We start from the raw sequence: 21,138 nt of genomic DNA, 5'->3' as shown, positions 1-21,138 counted from the left end.
ATGGGCTGAGAAGTGGCAGATGGAGATTAATTCAAATAAATGCGAGGTGCTGCAAATTGGGAAAGCAAACCTTAGCAGGACTTACACACTTGATGGTAAGGTCTAGGGAGTGTTGCTGAACAAAGAGACCATGGAGTGCAGGTTCATAGCTCCTTGAATGTGGAGTCTCAGGTAGATAGGATAGTGAAGAAGGCATTTGGTATGCTTTCCTTTTTTGGTCAAGAGTATTGAGACCAGGTGTCGGGAGGTCATGTTGCGGCTGTGCAGGACGTTGGCTAGGCCACTGTTGGAATATTGTGTGCAATTCTGGTCTCCTTCCTATCAAAAAGATGTTGTGGAACTTGAAATGATTCAGAAAAGATTTCCAAGGATGTTGCCAGGGTTGGAGGATTTGAGCTATACGGAGAGGCTGAACAAGGCTGGGGCTGTTTTCCCTGGAGTGTTGGAGGCTGAGGGGTGACCTTATAGAGGTTTAAAAAATTGAGGGGCATGGATAGGTTAAATAGACAAAGTCTTTTCCCTGGGTTGAGAGAGTCCAGAACTAGAGGGCATAGGTTTAGGCTCAGAGGGAAAAGATATAAGAGGGACCTACAGGGCAACTTTTTCACGCAGGTGGTGGGACATGTATGGAATGAGCTGCCAGAGGAAGTGGAGGAGGCTGGTACAATTGCAACATTTAAAAGACGTTTGGATGGATATTTGAATAGGAAGGGTTTGGAGGGATATTGGCAGGTGGGACTAGATTGGGTTGGGTTAACTGGTTGGTGTGGACGGGTTGAACCAAAGAGTCTGTTTCCATGCTGTACGTCTCTATGACTCTATGTGCAGGTTAGGTGGATTGGGCATGCTAAATTGCCCATGGTATCCATGTGTGTCCAGGCTAGTTGGGTTAGTCATGGGAAATGCAAGGTTGTAGGGATAGAATAGGGGAATGGGTCTGAGTGAGATGCTCTTTGGATGGTTGGTGTGGACTCAGTGGGCTGAATGTCCTGCTTCCATGCTGTAGGAATTCTCCATAAGCTCAACCTCTATCTCAAGAATAGTTTTAGGATGCATTGTAGGTTAAGGAGCTATTAATCCAGTTTTTACTCCATAATTCCTCAAGCTTCTATTTTTGGCTTCTCATTCTTACAGAATCATAGACTTTTAATGTATAGAAGGCCATTCAGCCCATCATATCTGTACTGGCTCCAGAAAGCGCTACCCAGCTAGTCCTATCTCTGTAGCCCTCTTGAAAATTCGTCACTTTCAAATATATATCCAGTTCTCTTTTGAAACTTCCTGTGGAATCTAGCAGGGAAAGGGGTCTTTTTCAGGGTGACAGCCAGTGACGTGTGGAGTTCCACAGGGGTCAGTGTTGGGACCACAATTCTTCACATTATACATTAACGATCTGAGGGCACAGTTGCTAGAATTAGATTTTATTTTCATGTGTATTCAAATACTGGAGTACAGTGAAAAGTGTATAAAGTTACCATTCCCGAGAACATCTTAGGAACGAAACCTGAGGTGCAAGGTAGAAGAATAAAGAAGTAAAGTTAAAAGTTCAGCATTACAGTCTTTATTAAATGCTTAGCCGTCCTGGACTTGTTCCCTGGCGCTGACTCAATCTCCCCTACAGATACCGGCAGACCTCAGGCTGACTGCTCCCACTGCTGTAGCAGCTATTAAGTTTGCAGATGACTCAAAGATAGGTGGAGAGCTAGGTAGTGATGAGGAGGTGGGGAGGCTATGGAAGGACTTGGACAGGCTAAGTGAATGGACAAAGAAGTGGTAGATGAAATACAATGTGGGAAAACATGAGGTTATGCGTTTTGGTTGGAAGAATAGAGGCGTAAGTTTTTTTTAAATAGAAAGGCTTCGGAAATGTGATGTGCAAAGGAACTTGGGATTCAGAGTTGAGGATTCTACTCAGTTGGTTAGAGAGTCAAATCCGGTGTTGATGTTCATTTCAAGACAGCTAAGAAAGAAGAGTAAGGATGTACTGCTGAGGCTTTATAAGGCATTGGTCAGGCTGCATTGGAATATCATGAGCAGTTTTGGGCTCTATCTAAGGAAGGATATGCTGGCATTGGAGAGGATCCAGATGAGATTTGCAAGGATGATCCTGGGGATAAAGGGCTTGTCATATGAGGAGCGGTTGAGAACTCTGGATATGTGCTCTTAGACTTTAGAAGCTTACACGATACTGAGGGGCCTGGATAGAGTAGACAAGGAGATGATATTTCCACCAGTAGGGAAGATTAGGATCTGAAAACACATGAATGAAGGGTCAACCCTTTAGAACTGAGATGAGTAGGAATTTCTTCAGCTGGAGTATGGTGACTTGGTGGACCTCATTGCCTCACCGGGCTGTGGAGGTCAAGTCATTGAGTGTGTTTAAGATTGAAATAGATTCTTGATTAGTGAGGAGTCCAAGGGTTATGGGGAGAAGGCAGGAGAATGAGGTTAAGAAGTATCATCCAATGGTCGAATGGCGGAGTAGGTTCATTGGGCTGAATAGCCTAATTCTGCTCCTGTAAGATATGGTCTTATGTCCCCACTTTCAGTGAGCTGCCACCACCACACACATTCCCCTCCCATCAATTGTTTTTTTCTTCACCTTATGTTGTCTTGTGAGCTGTAAAAACATTTCTGTGAGAGGATGTGGTTGGGACCCGTGGTCAGGCTGGCCCAGTGCTGGAAAGCACGATAGTTTGCCAACATCATCATGGATTACCTACCTTGCCTGCAAGAGACAGGTTGACAACTACACAATTAAGGGATTTATAAAGGCCTCTTTCCCATGCTGACAGGAAATTTCCAGTCACCAGGTGGGTGACATACTGTGGGGCAAACATAGTTGATCTCCCTACCTATTAGGACTAGAGCCCAGTCACATGTGCCCCTCTCAGAACACAGCCAGGCAGTTGTGGCTTTTTACTGGTTTGGGATTTATTTTGTGGTCCTTCAGAGGATTGAACTCTTATCACCCTCTTCGTTTCTCTCTTCCCTCTACTGACACTGTGTCTCAGGCATCCATTCTCTGGTCATTACTTGGCTAACCCTGGAAAAGCTGTACCGTTGAAAGTTTCTATCGAACTCACTTCCACCATCTTTCAAATGGTGTATCCTGGGTTTTAAAGGATCGCTGCATCAAAATTCTCCTCTTTTTGGTTCTTTTGCCTAATAGAAACAGTGTTTCCCTTTAAGGTCAACCAAAACCCATCATAATTACTTTTATTAATTGCCCAGTGCCAGTGTCATCCTTGGGCACTCAGGTGGTAAAGTGGTGATATCAGTGGATTAATGAGCGCCACAGACGAATGTTTAAGAGTCATAGAGATGTACAGCATGGAAACAGACCCTTCGGTCCAACGTGTCCATGCCGACCAGATATGGAGTCCCACCTGCCAGCACCCGGTCCATATCCCTCCAAACCCTTCCTATTCATATATCCATCCAAATGCCTCTTAAATGTTGCAATTGTACCAGCCTCCACCACATCATCTGGCAGCTTATTCCATACATGTACCACCCTCTGCATGAAAAAGTTGCCCCTTAGGTCTCTTTTATATCTTTCCCCTCTCACCCTAAACCTATGCCCTCTAGTTCTGGACTCCCCGACCCCAGGGAAAAGACTTTGTCTATTTATCCTATATTCTGGGGATGTGGATTTGAAATCCACCATGGAATTCCTGAAGAAGGGCTTATGCCCGAAACGTCGAATTTCCTGTTCCTTGGATGCTGCCTGACCTGCTGCGCTTTTCCAGCAACACATTTTCAGCCGCAATTACTTGTCATACAAAAAAACATCTGGTTCGCATGTTCTTCAGGGAAGGAAGTCTGCTTTCCTTACCTGGCCTGGCCTACATGGGACTCCAGACCCACAGCAATGTAATAGACTTTTAACTGGTCTCTGGGCAATTAGGGATGCATAATAAATACCGGTCCATGAAAGAATTTTTAAAACACACTTCTATTACCAATGCTGTTATAATGAATCTCCCACCTTTTGTGATGTTTGTCTTTTTAACTTTTCTTGGTTTTCTGACCTGGTTATGCTGTGTTTAGCTGTAATGTAACTGTTTTCCTTTATTTCTCTATTCTGTAACTAAGGATTGTACCTAGCTACTCTGTTCCTCAAATGGCGCCACGTGTTGGTGACATTGTTCCACTGTAACTAATCTGTATCTGAAGAAGCTCTACCTTTGTACTAAGATGGTGCTGTAAATGGCGACTTATCAACTTTTAACTGTGCACATTTTGAGTGCATGTGACAATAAAGCTAATTCAATAAAATTAATTCAATTCACCTTTTAGACTTTGCAGCCATCAGCTATTTTCTGAAACTGCAATATTCCTAATTACCCAGCAGTGGTATCCTTGCAAACTGGAATAAAATAGGAAGGGTTTAGAGGGCCATAGACCAAATGCTGGCAAATGGGACTCGATTAGGTCAGGATATCTGGTCAGCATGGACAAGTTGGATCCAAGGGTCTGTCTCCATGCTGTAGATCTCGACAACTCTATAAGTTCCCCATTCTGATTCCAAATTTCAAGTTTAAATCTCTTGATGATTTCCCTATCACTATAATCTCCTACAGCCATACAATTATTACAACAGTCCTCCAGCCACACGAACCTTCTTTCATTGAATTTTCCTATTGCCCAGTCTTTGACAGTTTACAGATAATTAACTTCAGTACTTAGACAACTACTTGCTTCTTATGTTTTCTTAAACACCTCTTTAACTTTTATTTTGAATTTCCTAATATTTGACCAGGTGGCCATTTGTCAAAGAGGTTTGGTTTTTCTGAATTAAAGGCCGTATACAAGTGCAAGTTGTTGAGATATACCAACCAAAATAACTGGTGAATCATAGTCAAAATTCTTTCTCGTAATATTTTAAGTGATCATTAAAATTAAGAAAGAATGTTCTAGTTGTTCCATCTAGAAGAGCAGTAGGTAAATGGGAACACCACCCCCTGCAAGTTCCTCTCCAAGCTACTCACCATCCTGGCTAGAAAATATATCATGTTTCTTCACTGTCTCTGGGTCTAAATCCTAGAATTCCCTCCATAAAGGCATTGTGAGTCAACCCCACAGCACATGTCATAGTACAGTATCATAGAGGTGTACAGCATGGAACTAGACCTTTCAATCCTAACTTGTCCATGGTGGCTGGATATTCTAATTTAATCTAGTCCAGTTTGGCCTATATACCTCTAAAATCTTCTGGCAGCTCATTCCATACATGCATCACCCTCTATGTGTAAACGTTGGCCCTTAAGACCCTTATAAATCTTTTCCTTCTCACTTCGAACTTTTGCATTCCAGTTTTGGACTTCCCTACCCTGAGGGAAAAGGTCTTGACTATTTATCTTCTCAATGCCCCTCATGATTTTCAAACACATATCTCATTACACTCTCATCTGGAAGTATGGAGATTGAACACATGACTTTATCATGCGATAACCAACCAGTGGCTAAGAAGGCTGCTCATCACATGTATCATCCATTCTGAAGAAGATTCACTGGACCTGAAACATTTAATTCTGCTTTCTCTTCACAGATGCTGTCAAACCTGCTTAGTTTTTCTGGCAATTTCTGTTTTTGTTTCTGATTTCCAGCAAGTGCAGTTCTTTTTATTTTGTTTAGGCAGCTCCTCACCACCTTCTCAAGGGCAATTAGGGACAGACAATAAATGCTGGCCCAGCCAAAGCACCCACGTCCCATGAGTAAAATAAAACAACCTATAATTGTAAATTAACTATAAAGTATTTACTGTCTTTTCTAACTCTCTAAACAAATTTATAGTATTTATGAGTGACTATTGTGGTGCAGTGGTGATGTCCATTTCCCTGGGTTTTGAAAACCTGGGGAGGTGAGTGATAACAAGCCTGACCAGGTTGATGAAAAATATCTGCATTGTTGTTGACAGTTCCATGTTTGGACCCAGATGCAATATTCTCTGACATTGAGGCCAAACTGACAAAGTCACTCTTTTTTTGAGTTGTACTACACCATCATTACCAGACTGATTCCTGGGATGACAGGACCATAATATGAAGTGAAACTGGATTAATTAGGACTATATTCATTAGAGTTTCAAAGAAAAATGGTAGATATCATAGAAGCATGCATAATTCTAACAGGATTTGACAGGTTAAACTCAGGAAAGATGATCCTGATCACCAGGGAGTCCAGATCCAAGGATACGGAGTAGGTTTAGGACTGAAATGAGAAGAATTATCTTCACCCAATGGAATTGTGAATTAAATTAGCTTTATTGTCACATGCACTCAAATGAGTACAGTGAAAATTTGCAAGTTTCCATATTACAATACCAACTTATGTGCAAGGGTAAAGATTGTTAAGGACCAAGTCTTAGGAAAAAAAACAGAAATGGAAAGTTCAGCATTACCGATCATAGGAATAAATTAGGAAAATGAAGAAATAAAAAGTTCAGAATAACAGGCTTTCCAACCCAGTCCACAATGACACTTAGCCTTCAGAAACTGAAAAAGAGACTGCCTTATCATCTGCTGTGCCACACCCAATAACATTGGAGTCACCACACCATAGGCACCATCACCTTGCTACTGGACCCGTCTCGCTAAAGCCACTGAACTCACACTCTCCCTGCAACCAAGAGTCCTGGCTCTGCTGCTGCCCTGCCGACACTAGGAGTCCCTTCTCTGAACCAACTGCAACCAAGAGTCCTTGACTCCACTGCCAGGCCAGGCCGCTGCCATGCCAAAGGTCCTGCTTTGGCTGCAGTTGTCACCTTGCCAGCACCGCCACCTTGAATCTGCTGCCAGCAACCCTGATCACTGGAGGAACTTTGCTGCTGCTGGCCCTCATCTCCAGGAGAAGCCATGTCCTTCACTCTGCATGCAGCTCCCATTCACTTCCTCAGGGACAAGCCTACCAACCCACCACAGAAAAGAAATATAGCAAAAGAGAAAGAATGGAAATAAAAGAGAAAAAAAGAAAACCGATGGCGTGAACTCTATGTTACAGAAAGAGTTTGCGGTCAAAATATTGACAAGTCGAATTAGATATAGCTCTTAAGTCAAAAATTGAGCAAGGGTCAGGGGACCAAATTGAATGACCGGCCATGGTCATACTGAGGGACAGAGCAGGCTCAAGGGGCAAAAATATTTGATGGCCATTGCTCAAAGGGTTGAATGGCCTATTATTTTATATGCTTCTATACTTAAATGTATTTTCTTTTTCTACTATTGGTGCCAAAGTAAAAGCCATTAACCCTCATAATTTGAGCTGACAGAAAACTGGCAAAGAATAAATAGCTCTTGGCCAAACTTTTAGAAGTTACAAACTCTGGGGCAGTAAGCCATCACATTCATAATATTCAGTTCTTTGAGAATTCAAACTATAAGGAATTTATATCTGCAATGCTATTGGAAAGTCTACTGCATTTATAGTGTGTTTTACAACTGTAAATTAGAAGGCAGTATCCTTTATCTTTAAGCGTGATTGTGATTTTTTTTGTGCATACAGAGAAATAGCAACAGAGTTTATAACCTTTCAACAGTAATCCAGTTTACTTTGTATTTTACAAAAGCAAAAACTGCAGATATTAGGAGTCTAAAAAGAGAATATTCTAGAAAGACTCATCAGGTCTGACATCATCTGCGAGGAGAGCAAAGTATAGCGTTTCAGAATTGTGAAGAAATAGAAATGTAATAGATTTTCAGCAAATGCGAGGGAAGAGGGTGGGAAGGAGATCAAAATGGAGGATCTGGGATAAGGGAAGAGGGAGAACAGATTAACAGACTAAAGGTAGTGGGACAAGTAAAGAAACAAATTGTCTGTAGAGAAGGTGTAAATGGCAAGGTACTAAATAGCTGCTGTTTCAAAGGTAAGATAAAGAAACAAAAAGAGAAAAAGAACAGAAATGAAACAAAATGAGGTAGAGGTTACAAATTAAAATAGTTCCACCTCCTGTTGACTCCAGAGTTTTGGAAGTGCCCATTTAAAAATTGAGTTGATGTTGACCTTAGAAACACTAGCAATGCTGGAGAAACTCAGCAGGTGATCCTGAAGGTAAAAACAATGACTGCAGATGCTGGAAACCAGATTCTGGATTAGTGGTGCTGGAAGAGCACAGCAGTTCAGGCAGCATCCAACGAGCAGCGAAATCAACGTTTCGGGCAAAAGCCCTTCATCAGATGATCCTGAAGCTGGGTCAAAGAAGACCCAAAATGTTAACTGAGTTTCACAGATGCTGCCACACCTGCTGAATTCCTCTGACGTTCTCTGTGTTTGCTTTAGCTTTCCGGAATCCACAATATTTTGAGTTTGTTGACTTTACATTGAGTTTCACTGGATTACTTGAGGAAACTAAGGACTGATAGTGCAGCACTGTAGTACTGTGGTTAGCACTGCTGCCTCACAATGCTAGGGACCCAGGTTTGATTCCACCCTCGGGCAACTCTGTGGAGTTTGCACATTCTCCCCGTGTCTGCGTGGGTTTCCTTTGTGTGCTGTGGTTTCCTCCCACAGTCCAAAGGTGTGCTGGTAAGGTGAATTGGCCATGTTAAGTTGCCCCATAGGAAGGGAGATATAAAAGGAACCTAAGTAGCAACGTTTTTACGCAGAGGCTGGAGCATGTTCATAATAAGCTGCCAGAGGAAGTGGTGAAGGCTGGTGCAATTTTATCATTTAAAAGGCAACTGGATGGGTATATGAATAGAAAGGGTTTAGAGGGATATGGACCAAATGCTGGCAAACGGGACTACATTAGATTAAGATAACTGGTCAGCATGGACAAGTTAAACTGAAGGGTCTGTTTCTGAGCTGTACATCTCTATGACTTGAAATAGATACCTGACAAGACAGTCATTAATCTACCTAGTAATGTCCTAGTAATCTGAGAGCATTTATGCGATGGGTTGTTGAGACTCTAATGGTTTTTAAGCTTAAAACTATTGACTTATCAAGTGTAAGGATTTGCAAATTGAAATGTCAGTATTTTGTTGTACCTTTCAATACATCTTCTGTTATTGTTGTAACACTTTTTTTTGTCTGTTTTGCTAATCTTTCCCTTTTTATTTTAGGTGGATGAACAGTCTTGCTGCCTTTTTTTTGAAGCCAGCCATTTCCCTGAATGAAGAAATGAACAAGAACAATGGAAGGTGAGTCAGGATTTTATAATTTAACAAGTTACGGAGTGACAGAGCAAGCCAATTGCTTGCATACCCCGCCAAGAGGCCATTGACTGTTTAGAAGTTATGGGTGGAATTCTGCAGGGATCTAAGCAACATGGGGCCATGATGAGATTTGTGCCAGAATTGGACTAGTAAGGCCTATCTCAGCTTTGGGAACGTCTTGCTGCATCTTTTATGCATTTGCCTGAAGGTTGAGGCAAGTTTCTCACTAGATAGTGGTGAGTTGCCGATTAAGGGAAATTGTTGAGCGTTTTGTTTATGGTCCAACCTATCTCATTAATATTCTACTTCCTTTCTCACAAACTCGACATGGAGAATTTTCGCCATAGAAGTCGGAGTGAGCAGCTGTGACGGCAGATTACTGCTGGCTATGGGGAGATTAGATTAGAAGATTAAAATCCCTGCAGTGTGGAAACAGATCCTTTGGTCCAAAAAGTCCACACCGACCCTCCGAAGAGTAACCCAACCAGACCCATTCCCCTACCCTATATTTACCCCTGCCTAATGCACTTGATACTATGGGCAATTTAGAATGGCCAATTCACCTGACCTGCACATCATTGGACTGTGGGAGGAAACCGGAGCACCCGGAGGAAACCCACGCAGACGTGAGGAGAATGTGCAAACTCCACACAGTCGCCCAAGGCAGGAATTGAACCCGATCCCTGGTGCTGTGATGCAACAGTGCTAACCACTGAGCCACCGTGCCACCCTTCAGGAGCATCCCTGTGGCTCAGCACCAAATGATATCTCACTGGCACCAGCCATGGGCACGCCACGTTATAGATATTGATGCCCAACATTTGCCTCATCGAACCTCATGACTATCAGGACACTTCTCCAATCTATTTGCAAGATTCTAAGGAAGCACAAACATACATTGCAGGTCACACCAACAACTAGCATTGAGATGCACCTTTAACAGTGCTTTGTGCACATGGACAATCATCCAACTCATGAACTGGAGCATCTCAAGTTGTATCTCAGAGCTGTTCATTCACTCGTTCAGCACTGACCCAGATGCTTACAGTATCGATGCCTTGCCTTGCTTTGCCAGTTACACACACACATAACCAGGCAGTTTGCCTTGCTGACCATCAGTCCTCAATGAAGTCCTCTTTCTGTGGCAGTGTGTTATGTCAACCTCACACCCCCACCATGTACCAGCAGTGTACTCCCTGCACATACAACAAGAAAGCAGTTGTGTGTCAGTCTTAGGGGGCACACTTCACTCATCAATCAAGGGGTCTGGGCAGTAAGTCAAGGGGCAGCCTCCAATGCCAGTCCAGGAGAGTAGTGATGGTCAGACTCTAGTCGAAGTGTTCCCAGTCAGGGGTCCGTGCCTCTGCAAAACAGGGGCTGGACTGGGTCACGGTCAGTCCTGTGGCTCCACAGTGGACAGCCTGGGGATTAGCGCTAATGCAGTTAGGATGTTGTACAGCCATCAGTCAGGGGTGTTGGCACTTCCCCTCTAGGGCTGTGGGATTAGCTCATCATTCCACGATCATTCCATTGGATTCATCCACAGAAGCTAAGAGGAAAAGAGTGGAGGGTGAAGTCTGTTGTTGGGAGAAGAGTCAGTAGGGCAGTATGGTGGCTCAGTGGTTAGCACTGCTGCCTCACAGCTCCAGGGACCCAGGGACTATTTGTGTAGAGTTTGCACATTCTCCCTGTGTCTGCATGGTTTTCTTCTGGGTGCTTCAGTTTCCTTCCACAATCCAAAGATGTTTGGTGAATTGGCCATGCTAAGTTGCCCAAGTATTCTGGGATATATAGGTTAAGCGCATTAGTCAGGATAGTAGGGGAATGAGTCTGGGTGGGTTACTGTTTGGAGAGTCGGTGTGGACTTGTTGGGCCAAAGGACCTGTTTCTACACTGTAGGGATTCTATGGATCATTCTGTGGAACGTATTCAGCAGAATTAGGGGCTGCAGGCGAGAGAAAGTTGACAGTTCTGAACAGACAAATAGTGGGGGATGTATAGTAAAGCATGGATGGGCTGGGGAGGCTGTGGGGATGGGGGTTATCCACAGTCAGGAGACCCCTGGCTTCAAAGGAGAAGACAATGTATGACCGCACCTGGCACAGTCACCTTATACTCCAGGGGCTTGGTTGGAAAGGTGTGGGGTCCTGTCGACAGGTTTGGTTGAAGAGCTAGGGCGCTGTGAAATGTGTGGGTTCTCAGGAAGCGTTCATTATGAAAGGTGTCTCAATGTTCCAGGCCTCACTGACACAGAGACTGAGGCTGGAAACCACCGGATGAAGAGTGCACCTTGCTGCCTTCCATTCTCTGAAAATCAGAAGTACACAATGAGGAAGAAGTGGGCCTGTAAGGGAGGCATTGATGTGGGAAGCAGCATTACACATGGACTGCACAGGACTCATTCACTGCAACCATTTTGGACACAGAGACCAGAGAAAGAGTAGGGATGTTACAATGGTGTCAGCAGGACCCTGTGCCCTGTGCACTCTTGTTTCCAGATGCTGCAGCAATCTCTCAACACAGGCATTGATCCATGGGACATCCTGTGCGGATAGGAAGTTAGGTGTCACACAGTTACAGTCAGGACTGCACAGAGAGGCAAACAGGTGTGGGGGTGATGCAAAGAAATGTATACAAACATGAGAATTCATGGACAATGTATTGTCACCCATGTCACCATGGAGCCTCCAATAGATGTTCCTTCCTCCTCTCTTTCCCATTATGTCTCAGTATAGGCCCTGGTTCTGCACTTGGGATGAAAGGCACCATGTCAAAGAGTGTGGTGCTGGAAAAGCACAGCTGGTCTGACAACATCCAAGAAATAGGAGTATCGATGTTCTGAGCATAAACTCTTCATCAGGAAAGTGACCTGCTCAGCAATGGAACGTATTGGTCCTGGAGGTTTGGTCTGGTGACTTTGTGTTTGGACAGCCCTGATATAGCAAGGGTCTTCTTGCCGGAATCAATTGACCCTCCTCAACGTGAGTTTCCACCAATTGAAAGAGAACAGGCAGGGTGGAAAGGTAGGGCCTGGTCACCTCTGGAGTGTCCTAAGAGGATTGTCAGAGGGCCAGTGTGGACTTGATGGGCTGAGTGGCCTTCCATAATGTGGGGATTCTATGATTCTATTTTTGTTTTTACTGGATTCTGGGTAAGAACTGAAAATGTATTGCTGGAAAAGCGCAGCAGGTCAGGCAGCATCCAAGGAGCAGGAGAATCGACGTTTCGGGCATGAGCCCTTCTTCAGGAATGAGGAAAGAAACAAGGGCTCATGCCCAAAACGTCGATTCTCCTGCTCCTTGGATGCTGCCTGACCTGCTGCGCTTTTCCAGTAACACATTTTCAGCTCTGATCTCCAGCATCTGCAGACCTCACTTTCGCCTCGTGGATTCTGGGTAATCCAAGATGGAGGACGGGAAAAATTTCAGGCTGTAAGAGCTGCTCCTTTTTTTGAGGTATTTTAGGTGTTGGAGGTGATTTCCTCGAATTCTAGGAGCAGCAATTACTGTTTTATAAGCTGTTGCGTTGTTTTGGAACTTTGGGGAAAAAAACTCAAAACAACAGCAGTTTTAAAAGGGAGAAGAGCAGATAAAGGAAGCACATGGTGAGGACAGTGCAGGAGAGAGAGAGAGAACCTGCACAGTTGCTGCCTTTGCTGTTTTTGAATTCAAGTGTCGCTGGACATCGGAGTGCACCTGGGAAAATTAATAAACAGTGAATTTCACAACTAATCTTGGAGGAACCGGTTTGGGCGAAGTTCACAACACAGAATCAGATAAGTTAATTGTTGTTTTAAGTCTGTCCAAGAGAAAGGCTGCAGTAGTGAGTACAGTGGGTTCTTTCTTGATTATATGTTTTTGGAGATTAAACTTAAAATATAAGCCATAGCTACTAATTTAACCTGGGGCAGTGTTTTGTAGAGGAATAAGACAGTGTTATTTTCTGGGTCTGTAGATTGTGAAGGAGCAAAAAATGGCCTTTGCAGTGATATGTACTTCTTGTCAGATGTGGGAGTTTAAAGAGAGTTTAAGGATTATATCTGCCATAAATGCTGTTGGATACGAATCTTATCAGATTGAGTGGAACAGTTGGAGAGACAGATACAAGCGATGAGGAATTTGCAACAGCAACAGTATGTGATGGATGGCAGTTATAGGAAGGGGGGAAAGTCTCAGATACAGTCACATAGATGGGTTAACTCCAGGAAGAGTAAGAGAGGTCAGCACCTAGGGCAGGAGTCTGTTGTGGATATACCCATTTCAAACAGGTGTGCTGTTTTGGAAAATGTAGGGAGTGATGGATTCTCAGCACGAACCGCCAAGTCTCTGGTATTGAGACTGGCTCTAATGCAATGAGGGGTATGTCGGCTTCCAAGATATCAATTGTGTTAGGGGATTCTATAGTCCAAGGTACAGGCAGACGTTTCTGTGGGCAGCAGAGAAAAAGCAGAATGGTGTGTTGTTTCCCTGGTGCCAGGATCAAGGATGTCTCAGAGAGGGTGCAGAATGTTCTCATGGGGGAGAGGGGCCAGCAAGAGGTCATTATCCACATTGAAACTAATGATATAGGAAGGGGAAAGGTTGAGATTCAGAAGGGAAATGACAGAGAGTTAGGCAGAAATTTAAAAAGGAGGTCCTCAACGGTAGTAATATCTGGATTACTCCCAGTGCTATGAGCTAGTGAGGGCAGGAATAGGAGGATAGAGCAGATGAATGCATGGCTGAGGAGCTGGTGTATGGGAGAAGGATTCACATTTATGGATCATTGGAATCTCCTTTGGGGTAGAAGTGACCGGTACAGGAAGGATGGATTGCACCTAAATTGGAAGGGGACTGATATACTGGCGGGGAAATTTGCTAGAACTGCTTGGGAAGATTTAAACTAGTAAGGAGGGGGTGGGGGGGGGGTGGGGGGGGAGCGGTGGTGGTGGTTGGAGGGGGAGGGGGATCCCAGGGAGATAGTGAGGAAAGAGATCGATCTGAGACGGGTACAGCTGTGAACAGAAGTGAATCAAACAGTCATGGTAGGCAGGACAAGGTAGGACTAATAAATTAAACTGCATTTATTTCAATGCAAAGGGCCTAACAGGGAAGGCAGATGAACTCAGGGCATGGTTAGGAACATAGGACTGGGATATCATAGCAATGTTGTTGTGGTTCTGTTCGCTGAGCTGGGAGTTTTTGTTGCAAACATTTCGTCCCCTTTCTAGGTGACATCCTCAGTGCTTGGGAGCCTCCTGTGAAGCGCTTCTGTCATGTTTCCTTCGGCATTTATAGTGGCTTGTCTCTGCCGCTTCCGGTTGTCAGTTGCTATCAGGCGGACACCCAATATACCGGCCACTGCAGCGGACAGCAACTGACAACCGGAAGCGGCAGAGACAAGCCACTATAAATGCCGAAGGAAACATGACAGAAGCGCTTCACAGGAGGCTCCCAAGCACTGAGGATGTCACCTAGACAGGGGATGAAACGTTTGCAACAAAAATTCCCAGCTCGGCGAACAGAACCACAACAACGAGCACCCGAGCTACAAATCTTCTCCCAAACTTTGAATATCATAGCAATTACAGAAACATGGCTCAGGGATGAGCAGTAAAAAGTGAGGTCTGCAGATGCTGGAGATCAGAGCTGAAAATGTGTTGCTGGTTAAAGCACAGCAGGTTAGGCAGCATCCAAGGAACAGGAAATTCGACGTTTCGGGCCAGAGCCCTTCATCAGGAATCAGGGATGAGCAGGACTGGCAACTTAATGTTCCAGGATTCAAGTGCTACAGGAACGATAGAAAGGGAGGCAAAGTGGCATTTTTGATAAGGGATAGCATTACGGGTGTGCTGATATTCCCGGAAATACATCTAGAGAAGTTATTTGGGTGGAACTGAGAAATAAGAAAGGGATGATCACCTTACTGGGATTGTATTATAGACCCCACAATAGTCAGAGGGAAATTGAGAAACAAACTTGTAAGGAGATCTCAGCTATCTGTAAGAATAATAGGGTAGTTATGGTAGGGGATTTTAACTTTCCAAGCATCGACTGGGACAGCCATAGTATTAAAGTTCAGATGGAGAGGAATTTCTTGAGTGCGTACAAGCCAATTTTCTGATTCAGTATGTGAATGTACCTACTAGAGAAGGTGCAAAACATGACCTACTCTTGGGAAATAAGGCAGGGCAGGTGACTGAGGTATCAGTGGGGGAGCACTTTGGGGCCAGCAACCATAACTGTATTCGTTTTAAAATCATGATGAAAAAGGATAGACCAGACCTAAAAGTTGAAGTTCTAAATTGGAGAAAGGCCAATTTTGACGGTATTCGGCAAGAACCTTTGAAAGCTGATTGGAGGTAGATGTTTGCAGGTAAAGGGACGGCTGGAAAATGGAAAGCCTTCAGAAATGAGATAACAAGAATCCAGAGAAAGTATATTCCTGTTAGGGTGAAAGGGAAGACTGGTAGGTATAGGGAATGCTGGATGACTAAAGAAATTGAGGGTTGGTTAAGATAAAGAAGGAAGCATATGTCAGGTATAGACAGGATAGATTGGGTGAATCCTCAGAAGAGTATAAAGGCAGTAGGAGTATTTTAAGAGTGAAATCAGGAGGGCAAAAAGGGGACATGAGATAGCTTTGGCAAATAAAATTAAGGAGAATCCAAAGGTTTCTTACAAATATATTAAGGACAAAAGGGTAACTAGGGAGAGAATAGGGCTCCTCAAAGATCAGCAAGGCGGCCTTTCTGTGGAGCCACAGAAAATGGGGGAGATACTAGATGAGTATTTTGCATCAGTATTTACTGTGGAAAAGGATATGGAAGATATAGACGTAGGGAAATAGATGGTAACATCTTGCAAAATGTCCAGATTACAGAGGAGGAAGTGCTGGATGTCTTGAAATGGTTAAAGGTGGATAAATCCCCAGGACCTGATCAGGTGTACCCGGGAACTCTGTGGGAAGCTAGAGAAGTGATTGCTGGGCCTCTTGCTGAGATATTTGTATCATCGATAGTCACAGGTGAGGTGCCGGAAGACTGGAGGCTGGCAAACGTGGTGCCACTGTTTAAGAAGGGTGGTAAGGACAAGCCAGGGAACTATAGACCAGTGAGCCTGACCTCGGTGGTGGGCAAGTTGGAGGGAATCCTGAGGGACAGGATGTACATGTATTTGGAAAGGCAAGGACTGATTAGGGATAGTCAGTATGGCTTTGTGCATGGGAAATCATGTCTCACAAACTTGATTGAGTTTTTTGAAGAAGTAACAAAGAAGATTGATGAGGGCAGAGCAGTAGATGTGATCTGTATGGACTTCAGTAAGGTGTTCGGCAAGGTTCCCCATGGGAGACTGATCAGCAAGGTTAGATCTCATGGAATACAGGGAGAAATAGCCATTTGGATACAGAACTGGCTCAAAGATAGAAGACAGAGGGCGGTGGTGGAGGGTTGTTTTTCAGATTGGAGGTCGTGACCAGTGGAGTGCCACAAGGATCGGTGCTGGGTCCTCTACTTTTTGTCATTTACATAAATGATTTGGATGTGAGCATAAGAAGCAGAATTAGAAAGTTTGCAGATGACACCAAAATTGGAGGTGTAGTGGGCAGCGAAGAAGGTTACCTCAGATTACAACAGGATCTTGATCAGGTTGGCCAATGGGCTGAGAAGTGGCAGATGGAGTTTAATTCAAATAAATGCGAGGTGCTGAATTTTGGGAAAGCAAATCTTAGCAGGATTTACACACTTGATGGTAAGGTCCATGGAGTGTTGCTGAACAAAGAAACCTTGGAGTGCAGGTTCATAGCTCCTTGAAAGTGAAGTCACAGGTAGATAGGTTAGTGAAGGCAGCGTTTGGTATGCTTTCTTTTATTGGTCAGAGTATTGAGTACAGGAGTTGGGAGGTCATGTTGCAGCTGTACAGGACATTGGTTAGGCCACCGTTGGAATATTGCTTGCAATTCTGGTCTCATTCCTATCAGAATGATGTTGTGAAACTTGAATGGGTTCAAAAAAGATTTACAAGGATGTTGCCAGGGTTGGAAGATTTGAGGTATAGGGAGAGGCTGAACATGCTGGGGCTGTTTTTCCTGGAGCGTCGGAGGCTGAGGGGTGACCTTATAGAGGTTTACAAAATTATGAGGGGCATGGATAGGATAAATAGACAAAGTCTTTTCCCTGGGATCAGGGAGTCCAGAACTAGAGGGCATAGGTTTAGGGTGAGAGTGGAAAGATATAAAAGAGACCTAAGGGGCAACTTTTTCACGCAACATTTAAGAGGCATTTGGATGGGTATATGAATAGGAAGAGTTTGGAGGGATATGGGCTGGGTGCTGGCAGGTGGAACTAGATTGGGTTGGGATATCTGGTCGGCATGGATGGGTTGGACGGAAGGGTCTGTTTCCATTCTGTACATCTCTATGACTCTATGTCTCCATTATCAATATTTTGAAACAAACGCAGTACACATCTGGGGTAAATTTGTTTTAAACCTTTTTATTCGCATACTGCTTTCTCTTTCTGGTCATTTTCTACATGGGAATGCTCTTCATTAATTTCATTTGATTTAAGGAAAAGCTGACACAATAGCTTTTTACTATAGGTACATAATGGTGTTGGACTGAGACAAGCCCAACTCTGCACCTGCATTAGAAGGCCCACATAAGAGAACTGCGATGTTGTCTGATTTGACAGCAGTGCAAGTGAACTGATACTTTGATTGGGTTTTACCATTGTAAAACTCGGCGAAGTTTAACTGAGCTTTATAAATACCTATTGTAGTTTCAAATATTTTTAAAATGATGTCACAACTCTTAATCTCTTCAGATTAAGAATTGCCAATCGCTCAAACAGGCCAAGAAAGATAACTTTCCTGCAGTAACTTCCCTCCTTCCCATTTTCTTTATTTGTCCAAAGTGAAGTCACATTTTTCCCATATGATCTTTAAATTGAGTGAAAGTATTCTGGAAAGCACAGTGAATTTTAAACTTGAAGTCATGGTAAGTGATGAGAAATTTTTAAGCTAAGAATACATTGAACAGAGGTTGCAAACTTTTTTGAGTGAGAAACCTCAGACTAATTGTTGTCTTCTAATACTTAGAGCAGCCAAACATATTCCTTTACACTTTCCAGGTTTATACTCGTTGTGAAGCTATATCTGGATTTTTTTCAAACACATAAGTACTGTTTAAATTTAAATTTAATAGTCTTTAATCCAATTATTTAATAAAATAATGGTCAGTCCAGAAAAATCTATAGCCCAACGATTGAGAATAATTGTACCCAAACAAACCTGTCATTTTGGGCTTGATGCTCATGTGCACGAAACATTCTCTACAAAGGATACGTATTCCTTCCGTCATTTGCAGACTTCCATATGAGCACAGAGGAGTAAAGGTAATTTTGTTAAACTGTAAAAGAGCACTGGGAATTAAAAATATTGCATTGACCCTCTGTAATCAACCTGTTCAGAGCTGTTATAACACACCTCATGAGCAGACAGAACCTCAGTCTCCTGTCTCAGGGATAGGGACATTACCATTGCACCACAAGAGCTCTAACTGACCTTCTATACATTTTCTAATCAGTTTGTTCAGAGATGTTAGTGCATACCCCTGGAGCAGGTCGAACATGAACCCAGCTCTCCTGGCTCAGAAACAAAAACAGAAGGAAAGAGTGGATAGGCTGGGAGTTTCTTTCACTGGATTGTAAGAGGTTGAGGGATGACCTTATAGAGGGTTATAACATAATGAGGGGTAGACTTAAGATGAATAGCAGAATTCTTTTCCATAGAGTGGGGATTTCAAGACTACGGGGCAAATTTTTAAGGTGAGAGGAGAAAACATTTAGAAAAGACATGAGGGGCAATTTTATTTTACACAGTTGTTTGTGTATGGACTAACCTCCAGAGGGAGTGGCGGGACAGTTATAAAGTTTAAAACGTATTTGGATAAGAACTATTTGGAGGGATATGGGTCAAGCATAGGTAGGTGGGGCTAGTTTACTTTGGGATTATGGTCAGCGTGGACTTGTTGGACCAATGTGTCTGTTTACGTGCTGTGTGACTCGATGACTGTAGAAATTGTTAGAGAAACTCAGCAGGTCTGGCAGCATCTGTAGAGACAAAGCAGAGTCAACATTTCAGGTCTAGTGATTCTTCTTGGCACAGAGGTAAGACTCCAACACAAGAGGCCTCCCTTATCCTCCGTAAACCATAGTTTTTAATTTTTAGATCCGTTGCAGACATTGCTGACTGATCCATGTCTACCACACATTCCTAGTGTATCCCTGTACTGTTTGCTCAGCCATTCCATAGGCTATGAGAACTAATTGGTATGAGAATGGAGTTCACCCACTAACATTCTCATTTTACATAACCAAGCACTCACCTAAAGAGATCATCTGAAGAGAAATTTCTAGGCTACTGCAGTAGTTCACAGTCTAAGAGGAAACACTCATGTCAGCCACATCCTGATTATAAGTAGAAGGAGCTGAAAATGTGTTGCTGGAAAAGCGCAGCAGGTCAGGCAGCATCCAAGGAGCAGAAGAATCGACGTTTCGGGCATGAGCCCTTCAGGAATCCATTCCTGAAGAAGGGCTCATGCCTGAAACGTCGATTGTCCTGCTCCTTGGATGCTGCCTGACCTGCTGCGCTTTTCCAGCAACACATTTTCAGCTCTGATCTCCACCATCTGCAGTCCTCACTTTCTCCTATAAGTAGAAGGAAACTAATTCTCTGCATGATAAAGTTCTGATGTATTGTAACATGCACTTTTAGCCTTTCTTCACACTGCAATCTCTACCATAAAGCAGGAATTGCACTAAATCTTTTAAAACTTCATGAACTGTGCACCATATTGGTCTCCACATTTTCACAGAGAATCATGTGACTTTGGAACTTTCTTTCCTAGAAACCAATGGAAGCCAAGACTTTGGATATTTTTAAGGCAGAAGTAGATAAGTTCCAGTTTAGTGAGGGGGTGAAAAGTTATCAGGAGCAAGGTAGAATGTGGATTTGTGGTGGTAATCAGATCAACCACAGTCTTATTAAATGGTGGAGTAGGTTCGAGGGGCTAAATGGTCTACTCCTCCATGTTCATATGTTATAGAGAAAGTGGGGAATGTCCACAAAAGATGTACAAGGAGAATATCTGAACCGGAAGGATACATTGTAAGGAAAAGGTGGAACAGACGGGACCTCTTTTCTCTAGAAATACAAGTCTAATAGGTTACCTCAAGGAAAAAGGTTTAATACAATAGGCATAAAGAAGTTGTTTCAAACAAAGAGTCTCAAACTGAAGATCAGAAATTCAAAATAGTTACTAATAAATTCAACAAAGAATTCAAGAGCAACCTTAAAAAATGATAAATAGTTGAACTTAGTATATTTAAGGGGAATCTGCATCAGTACATGAGGATGAAAGAAAGTTGATTGAAGATGGCTGGGAGGAAACTCTTGTGGATGATGAATGCTAGTGTAGACTACAGACGTGAATAGATTTGAGTCCATTATCTAAGAAAAGATATGGTGGCATTGGAGGGAATCCAGAGAAGCTTCACTAGGCTGATCCTGGGGTTGGAGGGAGTGTCTAACGAGGAGAAGTTGAGTAGTTTGGGCCTGTACTCATTGGAGTTAAGGAAAATTAAGAGGTGACCTTATTGAAACATACAAGATTCTTTGGGGTTTGACAGCTATAGAGATGCTGTTTCTCCTTTTGGGAGAGTCTAGGACCAGAGAGTGTAGGCTTTTATTCCCACTCTCCGTGGTTCATTGGGTTTACTCTGAATATCAATAACACAAGGCATTTCTAACAATGAGATCTACCCAATATTCTTTATTAAAGCAAGGTACATGGCAAAAATACTCCAAAGGTCTTACCCATACAATGCTTACAATCACATTTATATGGACTTGACAGAGGATCAGACCAAGAATAGATGATCTTCCTGCTCTATCCTCTCCTCCAGCACTGATCATACGACTTTCTGAGCTAGTTTCTTAAT

The 21,138-nt window shown here is 43.2% G+C and overlaps 1 protein-coding gene across 1 annotated transcript in view; it reads left to right on the top strand.

The window, feature by feature from the left end:
- The window catches only part of mdm2 (MDM2 proto-oncogene), a 52,693-nt gene extending 40,756 nt beyond the window's left edge, over positions 1-11,937 (top strand). Inside the window, exons 12-13 of the transcript XR_009645712.1 lie at positions 9,066-9,143; positions 11,889-11,937. The gene's annotated coding sequence lies outside the window, so the exon portion shown is untranslated. The remainder of the gene's footprint in view (positions 1-9,065; positions 9,144-11,888) is intronic.
- Positions 11,938-21,138: the final 9,201 nt, after the last annotated feature.

The sequence above is a fragment of the Hemiscyllium ocellatum genome, chromosome 19 (genome assembly GCF_020745735.1).
Source record: "Hemiscyllium ocellatum isolate sHemOce1 chromosome 19, sHemOce1.pat.X.cur, whole genome shotgun sequence".
In the NCBI taxonomy this organism is placed as follows: domain Eukaryota; kingdom Metazoa; phylum Chordata; class Chondrichthyes; order Orectolobiformes; family Hemiscylliidae; genus Hemiscyllium; species Hemiscyllium ocellatum.
Note: the sequence above shows the minus strand (reverse complement) of the source record. Positions and strands in the feature narration are given on the sequence as shown.